General features: G+C 41.8%; 2 non-coding genes across 2 annotated transcripts; both read right to left on the minus strand.

Moving 5' to 3' along the window:
- Positions 1 to 10822: 10822 nt before the first annotated feature.
- TRNAR-CCU (transfer RNA arginine (anticodon CCU)) lies at positions 10823 to 10895 on the minus strand. The gene has a single exon. It is a non-coding gene; the product is annotated as a tRNA-Arg (tRNA).
- An 802-nt stretch (positions 10896 to 11697) lies between these two features.
- On the minus strand, positions 11698 to 11770 carry TRNAR-UCG (transfer RNA arginine (anticodon UCG)). Its single transcript has one exon. It is a non-coding gene; the product is annotated as a tRNA-Arg (tRNA).
- Between the last annotated feature and the right edge of the window lie 551 nt (positions 11771 to 12321).

A 12321-nucleotide genomic window follows, 5' to 3' on the forward strand; every position in this document is an offset into this window, starting at 1 on the left:
GGAGGTTCTCCTCGTACCCCGCCTCAACATAGACGTATGACGCTACATGAACTAGCGTTACAGCGTACCCCAAAAGTAAATACATACGTAGATATCAAACGAGCACTTACGGAATGTCGTTATGACCCAGTTCCAGGCGATGGCCACATGGTCATATATTCATTACGTTTAAGACGGGTGACCGATTATTTGGACACCTTGCCCGATATGAGAGAACATCTAGACAGAATATATCGTTTTATCCGTACAGGAGTGAATCCAGAAAGTGTTCACGATGCCGTGGCTCAAAGAAAAGTCGAGACTCAGCTCATGCTTCTAAAGTTTTTAATTAACTGTTTAATAAGAGAACAAGATTGTCCGGAAAAAGATCAAGAAGAAATGAAAGTCCTGACTAGGTGGAGTGACAATATAGCCGAGGGAAAACACAAGACACAGAACTGTATAGAGAGTATGTACAAGAAAATACGAAAAGAAATTGTAAGTATACACGAGAAAGAAAGAGTAAGTAGAGCAACCGAGAAAGAGAATGACTCTTCCAGTGAAGAGGTAGACAGCGAGAATCCTGCCAGAATAGCGTATGTAGGTAGAACTAGACTTTCCAACAGACATTCACGTCTAGATTACAAGACGACTGTTCCTCCTCCAGTACCAGAACAATGTTCTCTAGAACAAGTATTCCAGGTTACAGATAAAATTCTGAAATCACGAATAGGCTATAGTGAGCTTAGTACTATGCATGAACAAGAACTAGCCCGATCAGCAGTCCGATGGACTACTGATTCCGCCACATTTCCTGACGAAATAGTGGCTAAAAAGTTTCTGAAACTGCCCCCAGCCGAGCAGCGACTGGTGGGTATGTATATGATCCAGCACCTCATCACACTGTATGAGGATCAGCATTCTGATCCAGGTCCACTACATGATGTATTAAACGAGTTACTCCAATACAGATGGAAAGGTCTAGGTACCGATTTAATTAGTGTCATTCTAGAACAGCGCCACAAATACCGAACGTTCCTGAACCCACATTTTGTTCATGTCTCACCCCCAGAAAGTAAATCATTCTACATAGACAGACAGAATCCGTTACGAGAAGTACATCCAGTCAAGAAAAAGGGTGGTGGTCTAGAACGAGTATTTGTCTACACCCCCATCACAAAGATGGAACTCTTAGAAATGAAGAAGTTAATTCCCTGTCATGATAAAGACCCAGCAGGGTTCCACCGTGAATTGAAGGACATGCTCCGTATGGGAGAATACACGTATCCAGATATCATTAAAATGTTAAAGGTCCTGTTGCCTGCGGGCATATATGAAAAACTCAAAGAAAAAGAATGGGAGGTGGGAGAGAAAAAGATAGATTGGACAGCTCTAGAAGCTGAAGATAATACACGAGTACCAGGTACCGGTCTTGGGGATAAAGCTAAAGAATTGCCCGAGTTATTGATACAAGTTTTGCCAAGGTTACTAACCACGAAAAAGGAAGACTGGGATGCCATCTCAGCCTGTAAACAGAAACAAGACGAAGATACTAGTGATTTTTATTCTAGATTCGAGAAATGTTTTATTATTAATAGTGGTCTGAAAACAAGTAGTGAATCACACCCTCATCTTTTTGTTACTAAACTAGTCGAGAATTCAAATCCACAAGTCAAAAATCGAGTTCTGAAAGTTGAAAGTACCTGGCAAGCTAATACTCCGTCACAGATGTTACAAATGCTCCAGTACCACCAGAACAGAATCAGGGAAGAGCAAGAACACGAAAGGAGACGTATGAAAGACACGAAAATGAAAGTATTAGTTGCACAATCTGTTCCACAAGACAGTCAGAAGAGGGGTACGAATCAAGTCAGTCATCCTGCAGTTCCTGTTAAAGGGACCTGCAATTATTGCAAACAGCCAGGTCATTTTATAAACGAGTGTGCAGTTCTGAAACACAACATAGCTACTGGTAAGACTAAAGAAAGACCACAAGAACAAGTTTCACAAACTTCTCAGCCACCACAGAATGCACAACAGACAGTTACGTTACCGTACCGCAGCCTATAGCTGCAACACAGCATGTTACACAACAGATGTACCAGTATGCACAGTCCGAGTATCCAGATTATCAGCCATATTCATGAAACAGCCTAGAGAGGGAGGTAGGCTTGCCTCTCATCGAGATACCTGTAGATCATGAGGGTCCCTATGTACACAGTCAAGTATTAGGGAAAGACAGAAAGTTTCTGATTGATACAGGGGCAAGTAGGACTACCATCAGTCATGACGAGGTTCCAGGGGCTCCACTCTCAGGCTCTAGAAATGTTTCCCTTGGATTTTCAGGAAAGCCAATTGTTAATGAAATATCGAAACCAGTTTCCCTAGAAGTTGGTCCATTGTCTCGAACTACTGATTTGTTACTTACGAAATCTTGTCCAGAAAACTTGTTAGGCATTAAGACATTGAAAGAGTTAGGAGCAGTTATATGCTGCTCTCCAGAAGGAGTACGATTGTTTTTAAGAGACTTCAAAGGTCATTATGTATTACGTGATTTTGATCCAAGATTATTGAATGTACCACAGCATTTATGGGCGCAAGGTCCAACTGATGTAGGTTGTATGCATATCACACCCCATCGTGTGACTCTGAAACAAGGTGTAGTATTACCACGAATCCGGCAGTACAAATTGCCACCTGAGGCTGTAGCAGCCTTATCCAAAATTATTGACGAGCTCATTGCTCAAGGAGTGGTTGTAGAAACTGACTCCAATGTATGTAATTCTCCTATCATTCCAATTCTGAAACGTACTGATCCAAATGCACCTCCAGTATATCGATTAGTGATTGATCTCCGAGAGCTTAATAAATGTATCATTCCACAGTACCCAGTAGTCCCAGATATTTCTTCTCTATTGACAGCCATTGATTCTGAAGCTACGTTCTTTACAGTTATTGATCTCAAGAACGCATTTTTCAGTGTTCCCATTCATCCAGACAGCCAGTTCCTTTTCGGATTCTGTTTAAATGGAAGGAGCTATAAATTTACACGAGCTCCTCAAGGTTTCACAGAAAGTCCTAGCATTTACAGTCAAGCACTTAAGAGACAACTAGACAATATTCACATGCCAACTGACACTGCCCTGCTCCAGTATGTCGATGATCTACTGATCACAGCCCGTTCTGAACGTGACTGCGAACGTGCGTCACTTAAAGTCCTGTATTTTCTGGCCGAGATGGGGCACAAGGTGTCCCCTTCCAAATTACAATTCTGTGTCCAGCAAGTGGTCTACTTAGGACACTTACTGTCCAAGAGGGGTAGGCAGTTGACACCTGACCGTATCCAGTTAATAGCACATCTTCCACAGCCCAAGACCCAGAAGGAGGTACGAGCTTTTATCGGCCTCACTTCTTACTGCAGACAATGGATTCCTCAGTATGCATTTCTAGCCAAGCCACTGATACAGTTAACGACACAGGAGGCAGCCGTATCGACTGTCCTCCCTTGGACCCAGGAACATACACTTGTTTTTAATGAGTTAAAGAAAGCTTTATGTAATGCACCCGTTCTAGCAACACCGAACTATAGTAAGCCTTTTACACTTTTTGTTACTGAACGTGAAGGTACTGCATTATCTGTTCTCACACAATATCAAGCAGGACAATACAAGCCCTGTGCTTATTTTTCCAGCACATTAGATCCAGTGGCCCAGGCGCTGCCTGCGTGCCTCAAATCAGTTGCAGCCACAGCACTAGCTATCAGACAAAGTGATTCCATAGTGTTAGGACATTCCCTGACAGTCCAAGTTCCACACTCTGTGGAAGTTCTTTTAAACCGAAACCAGACTCAGCACTTGACAATTGCACGTTTAACAGGTTATGAACTGACACTGTTCCAGCCACACATAGAAATCAGACGCTGCAACGTTTTAAATCCAGCTACACTGTTACCGTCAGTTATTTCAAATCCTGCCACACATGACTGTGTGGAAGTTGTTAACACCATGACAAAACCAAGACAAGACCTGACAGACATTGCATTACCTGATCCCGACCTGACACTTTATGTGGATGGTTCATGTATGAGAACAAGTACAGGAGAACTAGTAGCCGCGTATGCAGTAACTACTGAAACCGAAGTTATAGAGACACATCGTATTGACACCCTGTCCGCTCAAGCAGCAGAGCTAGTCGCTCTGACCCAAGCCTGCATACGTGCCAAGAACCTGAAAGTTAACATATACACAGATTCACGTTATGCATTCGGAGTCGTACACGACTTTGGAGTGCTCTGGCAAGAGAGAGGTTTCATGACTTCTCATGGAACCAAGATTCAGCATGGTCTCCTTATTCAAGCTCTGTTAGATGCAATACATTTACCGACAGCTATCGCTATCATGAAGTGCAAAGCACATACGAAAGTCACTGACATCATTTCCCAAGGTAACGATCTAGCAGATCGAACAGCCAAGCTCACAGCTCAGACTCCAGACATTCCAGTTAACACGACACTGACACACACTCCAGAACAGACTACTTGTATGACAGTTAAGATGTCATAGACATACAGTCACATGCTACTCCCGATGAAATCAAGAAATGGTCCGAACAAGGAGGGGTCCAGACAGATCAAGGATGGTTGACGAAGGGAAAAGCCACATGGTTTCTCCCCGACTCTATGGTTCAAGTCATTATTAATACCGCACATAGTCCAGCACATTTAGGTGAAAAAGCCATGTTAGACAGTATCCAGAACCTTTGGTTTAACAAGCATTTACGAGCTGCAGCCAAGCAGAAAGTCCGTACCTGTATGATATGTTGCCAGTTCAACCCAGGTAAAAGTGTCCCGGTGGAACAAGGGGGATTCCATCCTCCTGATCACCCTTTTGAAGTCCTCCCGATGGATTATATTCAGATGGAGCGATGTCGAGGTTTCAAGTATGTCCTCGTAGTTGTATGCGCTTTGTCCAGGTGGACAGAAGCATATCCAGTTCCAGATTACCCAGCTGCGACCACTGCCAGGCAGTTGGTTCGTGAGTATTTTCCCCGCTATGGATTACCTAGGGTCGTGTATTCAGACAACGGCCAGCCATTCTCATCTGAGCTCATGAAGCAAGTATCCCTTCTGTTAGGGTACCAGTGGAAGTTCCATTGTGTACGCCATCCTGAAGCAGCCGGTCTCGTAGAGAGACATAATCAGACATTGAAAATCCGCCTTGCTAAAGTATGCGCAGAGAAAGGTGTAGACTGGCTCGTAGCTCTGCCAGTTGCTCTGTTCTATATGCGAATGGTCGCTCATTCCAGATCAGGTCTGTCCCCGTACGAGGTCGTATTCGGCCGCCCTCCAAACATGTGGGGTACACCTAGACCCCGAAAGATTACCGATGTTTCCAGTAATATGCTGACAGATTACCTAGCTTCCTTGATGTCTGCCCTACACTCTTGTCGTTCACAGGTTGCCGCTACCTTCCCAGACAACACTGAGGTGAAACCGCATGAGATCGTTCCAGGTGACATGGTCCTGGTGCGAAATTTTGATCGTTCAAGTCCGCTGGAGCCCCGTTGGAAGGAACCCCGCCTCGTCCTCCTCACCACCCGGACTGCAGTGAAGGTCGAGAATCGCAAAGGCTGGCTCCACTCCAGCCATGTGAAAAAGTTTCACGGGCTTAAGCCAAAGACAATAATTAAAGACTGCCCTATTCCCAAGGACTGCCCAGATACAGACTCTGAATCAAAAATTCCCCTGTTAGAGAAAACTCCGCAGCAGGAGTATAAACAGAAACTCCGGTCTAGTAAAATAAGTCAGCCAGTTTAATTGTTTAAGTCCCTCTCGGGTGAAGCGGTTAGACAGGTTCCTGACATGTATGAGATAGACCCACAGAGAGAGAGAGTTAGTCAAAACTCTAAGAGAATCCGTTATCGGAAAAATGTTTGCAGTAGATGCATTGTCACTTTGTTATTTCTTATATTTTTGAGTCTTATGGTTACCTGCACAAGTTATGCTTTACATTTATGTTTTCCTATTTCACATGTACATATGTTTTCTAATGTTACAGTAGAGCACACATTTAGTGACCTGCCTCCTCACGAGTTATCCTATCGTCTTGCTATGCGTAATAATAGTTTTATCCGAATGTTGCATTATTCACACCAGACCAGCAATGCCACTAATTGTTGGGTATGTGGTCGACTCCCCCCTTTCCAGACACCGAAGGGAGTTCTACCACTCTTTCCTTATCCGTTTTCACATAATGGTTCGTGTGGAGCATGGTCCACGTTAACGTCATCCTCAACTGATATGTCCCTTCTGAATAGAACATGTTTCCCAGACAAGCAAGGTCTTTCCCATAGAACAGGGTTAGATCTAGAAAATGAAGTATATGATTTAGGTAATTATTCCTCGAATTTCATGGTCTTGAATGTTCAGTCCGATACTACTCCAGATTTGCCTGCTATTTCAGTACTACCAGTCAAAGGCGAATTATGTGTCAGAAAGAATGGTTCCGCACATGTAGGACATAGTGATTGTACTACTATTGTCAAGTATAGTGACAGTGGGAAATCCATTTTCAAAGCCTCACGTCATTCTTATTTTGTTTGTGGTCAGACCGCATATGTTCGTCTGCCCCTCGATTGGGAGGGAACATGTTACATTGCCTTCCTACTGCCACCAGTTTTTCTAGCCCCATCCGATTATCACAGAAACACACACCTAGTACACATTAGACATAGAAGGGAGACCGAGTCCCCAATTGTCGACCAAACTGAAACTACTCTAGAACAGTATCAAGATTTCAATAAAGGTTTCTTCTTCTTTATAGGCCCTGTCCAGAATAGTAAGCTAATACGTAGGTTAACCAGAACCCTTGAAGCAGTAGTGAATGAAACTACTTCTGCTCTAGGCAATTCAACTGAAGAGCAATCTGCTATGAGATTTGTCGGGCTCCAAAATCGTCTCGTTCTTGACATCATACTAGCCGATAGAGGAGGAGCTTGTAGAGTCATCGGATCTAGTTGCTGCATTTTCATTCCTAATAACGCGCCGTCTGTTTATTCAGCTATAACCAGACTTCATAAAATTGCCCATCAGTTACACCAGAATCCAGGCACCTGGACATGGTCCGGTTGGCTCTGGAGTATAATTTCTGCCTGGGGATGGAAAGTATTGTCATTCCTAGGTATAGCAGTAATGATTATATTCAGTTGCTGCCTCTGTTTACAATGTGGCCCTGCGATTTGCGGCATTTGTGCTACATCCTGTATTCCTAGTCCTAAATCCCGTTCCAAGACAATTCGAGACGAGCAAATGATGCTATATGAAATGATAGATGGTATCATGAATATAGATGTTTCCTGATGGAAACGTAGGGCACAAGGAGGGAATGTGGAAAAGTAAATTTTGCCATGTTATATGTGCCTACGTGTTCCTCATCTTATGTTATATGTGCATGATCGATATGCATGTATCCCCCTATGTTCGATTAAAGACGCAATTATAGTTGTGTCCAACTCTAGTATGCCAGTTTCCAGTTCTCATGAAAGCAACGAGTATTAGGCCTATGTTGCCACGTTTTACAGTGTGCACGTTAATTCAGTAAAATGTCCCCGTTTCTAGGCCTCAAAAGGGCCCGGACACCAGATTCAAGCTCCTGTCTCCTGAACCCTCTCCGAGGAGCGATACAGCCCCCACCTGCATCCCTGACCCTTCACTTCCTTTCGCGCAGCACAGTGCCCGGCCCGGCCTGGCTCTGCCTGCCTGTCTGCCAAGAGTATGTTATGCTTCTAGTTATCAGTCCAGCCCTCCTTCTCAGCATTCCTAAGCTACTGAATCGCATCAACAGTTTCAGCTAATAGTCTAGCCTTTCTGTCTCCAAGTAAGAGAAATACTGTATAATATTCATAGAATATTCCTCGCACACGCAATACATGTAGAATACTGCATGCACCAGCCTTAGTGTCAAGTAGCCTTTACCCTGATAACTTTTGGATTCTATCAACATGTACTCCAAACACCAGATACCAGATATGCCTTAGGTACATGTCGTCCTGACTCCGCAGACTTTAGTCTCCTCTTCTAGCGCAGAAGTCATAGCCCCCAGTTCTCCCTGGTAACACGTCATTGCCCGTTTTCGCGCACCACTAGGTTAAAGGTCCCAGCTCCTCAGGTAGCCCCCTCCATGTTTCCGCCCCATTCATGACACTTCTGTGACGTTCATACCACATGTCTATGTATACGCCCTGTACACGCCTCTTGTTACACCTACTTTGTTCTTATCTTTCGCGACTGCTACAAGTTACGCCTACTGCTACGCCTACTGTATTGAATGCTATTGTAAATGTAATGTATATATACTCTGTACTGTTACTTTTTGGGTGTGCAGCTGCCATCCTAATTCCGTACAGGCTGTCCCGTTCCTGTCCCTTCCCTTATGCATGATTAAAGCCTGTAAGACTCAAGATACCTCGAATCCTGACTCTTATTTATTGAGCTATCTGTTTATTCAATGTATTCAAAAATAGAACCGGTAATTAATTATTTATTTACCACAGAACGCTCAATCTTCTGATCCGAAATCAGACGCCTTATCCATTAGGCGACAAAGTCATGTGCCATGCTGTGTTTATTTTTATACTGTAGGTGGTAGGCAAGGATGGAAAATATATTATTTATAGTTATTTAGGTTTACATCCCATTGTGTTTTTTTTCAGCTCCTTTCAATAAAGCACTTTTTTGGAATCTATATAATGAGAATGTCACCAGTACGATAATCTTTTGTTTTCTTTTTTGCATTTAAACCTCTTTCTTCATGAGATTAAAGCTCAGTAAATGCTTTACATAGCTCTGGATGTTTCCAGAAGTGGAGAGAAACTGTTTTGAAAGTAGTACAAACTGCTCCTTCCTGGATATTCCAATTTACACACACTCAAAGGTTGTATACCTTTCATGAATCCTGACTTGCCCTATTCAAGTAGCTGAAAGCCTTTCACCACCTCTAGAAACAACAGTTACACCAATTCAATTCAAATAATTTTTTCCAAAGGAATATCTTCTGCCGGGTCAAAAATGCATCTGACAAAGATAGGTGTTTCAAAAATCTACTTTGTAGTTTCAGAACATCAACATGACTCTGAAGAGTACAGAAGTAAAATGGTACCATTTCAAAATTCCTAATACCTCATAAGCTTCTGAGAGGAAGCATGTAATAAATATATTTATTTTTTCTGGAAAAGTAAGATTGGACATAGGTTTGCATCTCAGATGCGACTCGAACCCACAATCCCTGGCTTAGGAGGCCAGTGCCTTATCCATTAGGCCACTGAGGTACAGATAAATACCAGCAATCTAGAGGCATTATTTAAATGTATTCAATCGTCCAACACTGGTGTCTGCACACAGGACATTTCTCAGTTCTCTCCTTAAGTAAACTTCCCATTTTCATCCTCTTCCATCCCCGACTTTAACACTCTGTTCTGTGCTATAATGGAGACTCAGTATTTCTAGCAAGTGGAGAGAAATTGGAGGAGAACCATTTTCGAATCAACACTTCTTCTTCCATGGATGCTTTTCTCAATAAACTGGGCTTTGACAGTGGTATCAAGCCGTCCTTGTCTTCAGCAGGACACAGAAACAGGCACCAAGTCTACTAACCAAGTTCAACCACACTCTGCAACTTAATAGACCAGTGCTTTACAAATTAGCCATCTGTGTCATCAGCAAAGGCATCCAATGTGCCAATCCTTTATAATTCTTCTGTAGTACTTTTCTTTCTCGTAGGCAAAATTAGCACTTTAACTGCACAAATCATACAGATTTTATACTTGAAGCACTACATGAACACATACTTACACACCTTGCAGTTCATCTACACACACTTAAGCTAAAACCCATTCTGTCAAGTCAGAATTCTGCAAACCTAGTACATATTCAGTGCATGTACATATAAGCACTTTTTAATGCCACTTAAATGCACTAGATTTTAGACTGAAGATGCAATCTAAATGACTGTGCAGTATGTACTCCACTTTATTATTAATTAGGAATGAGAACATGATGGCTATGAGAGTATTGGAAGAGCCTGCTTCCATTCTGAATGGAAACCTGAATTGTGTGGCCATTGTCAAAAACCGACCACGAAGGAACTCGAACACTCAATCTTCTGATGCGAAGTCAGACGCCTTATCCATTAGGCCACGCGGTCATGTGTCCTGTTGTGTTTATTTTTATACTGTAGGTGGTATGCAAGGATGGAAAATATATTATTTATAGTTATTTAGGTTTACATCCCATTGTGTTTTTTTCAGCTCCTTTCAATTAAAGCACTTTTTTGGAATCTATATAATGAGAATGTCACCAGTACGATAATCTTTTGTTTTCTTTTTTGCATTTAAACCTCTTTCTTCATGAGATTAAAGCTCAGTAAATGCTTTACATAGCTCTGGATGTTTCCAGAAGTGGAGAGAAACTGTTTTGAAAGTTGTACAAACTGCTCCTTCCTGGATATTCCAATTTACACACACTCAAAGGTTGTATACATTTCATGAATCCTGACTTGCCCTATTCAAGTAGCTGAAAGCCTTTCACCACCTCTAGAAACAACAGTTACACCAATCTAAATAAAATAATTTTTTCCAAAGGAATATCTTCTGCCGGGTCAAAAATGCATCTGACAAAGATAGGTGTTTAAAAGTCTACTTTGTAGTTTAAGAACATCAACATGACTCTGAAGAGTACAGAAGTAAAATCGTACCATTTCAAAGTTCCTAATACCTCATAAACTTCTGAGAGGAAGCATGTAATAAATATATTTATTTTTCTGGAAGAGGAAGAGTGGACATTGGTTTGCACCTCAGATGGTACTCGAACCCACAATCCCTGGCTTAGGAGGCCAGTGCCTTATCCATTAGGCCACTGAGGCACAGATAAATGCCAGTAATCTAGAGGCATTATTTAAATGTATTCAATCGTCCAACACTGGTGTCTGCACACAGGACATTTCTCAGTTCTCCCCATAAGTAAACTTCCAATTTTCATCCTCTTCCATCCCCGACTTTAACACTCTGTTCTGTGCTTTAATGGAGACTCTGTATTTCTAGCAAGTGGAGAGATATTGGAGGAGAACCATTTTCGAATCAACACTTCTTCTTCCATCCATGCTTTAATCAATAAACTGGGCTTTGACAGTGGTATCAAGCCATCCTTGTCTTCAGCAAGACACAGAAACTGGCACCAAGTCTACTAACCAAGTTCAACCACACTCTGCAACTTAATAGACCAGTACTTTACAAATAAGCCATCTGTGTCATCAGCAAAGGCAGCCAATGTGCCAATCCTTTATAATTCTTCTGTAGTACTTTTCTTTCTCGTAGGCAAAATGAGCACTTTAACTCCACAAATCATACAGATTTTACACTTGAAGCACTACATGAACACATACTTACACACCTTGCAGTTCATCTACACACACTTAAGCTAAAACCCATTCTGTCAAGTCAGAATTCTGCAATCCTAGTACATATTCAGTGCATGTACATAGAAGCACTTTTTAATGCCAATTAAATGCACTAGATTTTAGACTGAAGATGCAATCTAAATGACTGTGCAGTATATACTCCACTTTATTATTAATTAGGAATGAGAACATGATGGCTATAAGAGTATTGGAAGAGCCTGCTCCCATTCTGAATGGAAACCTGAATTGTGTGACCATTGGCAAAAACTGACCACGAAGGGACTCGAACCCTCAATCTTCTGATCCGAAGTCAGACGCCTTATCCATTAGGCGACGCAGTCATGTGCCATGTTGTGTTTATTTTTATACTGTAGGTGGTATGCAAGGATGGACAATATATTATTTATAGTTATTTAGGTATACATCCCATTGTGTGTTTTTTTCAGCTCCTTTCAATTAAAGCACTTTTTTGGAATCTATATAATGAGAATGTCATCAGTACGATAATCTTTTGTTTTCTTTTTTGCATTTAAACCTCTTTCTTCATGAGATTAAAGCTCAGTAAATGCTTTACATAGCTCTGGATGTTTCCAGAAGTGGAGAGAAACTGTTTTGAAAGTTGTACAAACTGCTCCTTCCTGGATATTCCAATTTACACACACTCAAAGGTTGTATACATTTCATGAATCCTGACTTGCCCTATTCAAGTAGCTGAAAGCCTTTCACCACCTCTAGAAACAACAGTTACACCAATCCAATTCAAATAATTTTTTCCAAAGGAATATCTTCTGCCGGGTCAAAAATGCATCTGACAAAGATAGGTGTTTAAAAGTCTACTTTGTAGTTTAAGAACATCAACATGACTCTGAAGACTACAGAAGCAAAATGGTAC

The sequence above is a fragment of the Lissotriton helveticus genome, chromosome 5_1 (genome assembly GCF_964261635.1).
Source record: "Lissotriton helveticus chromosome 5_1, aLisHel1.1, whole genome shotgun sequence".
NCBI lineage: Eukaryota > Metazoa > Chordata > Amphibia > Caudata > Salamandridae > Lissotriton > Lissotriton helveticus.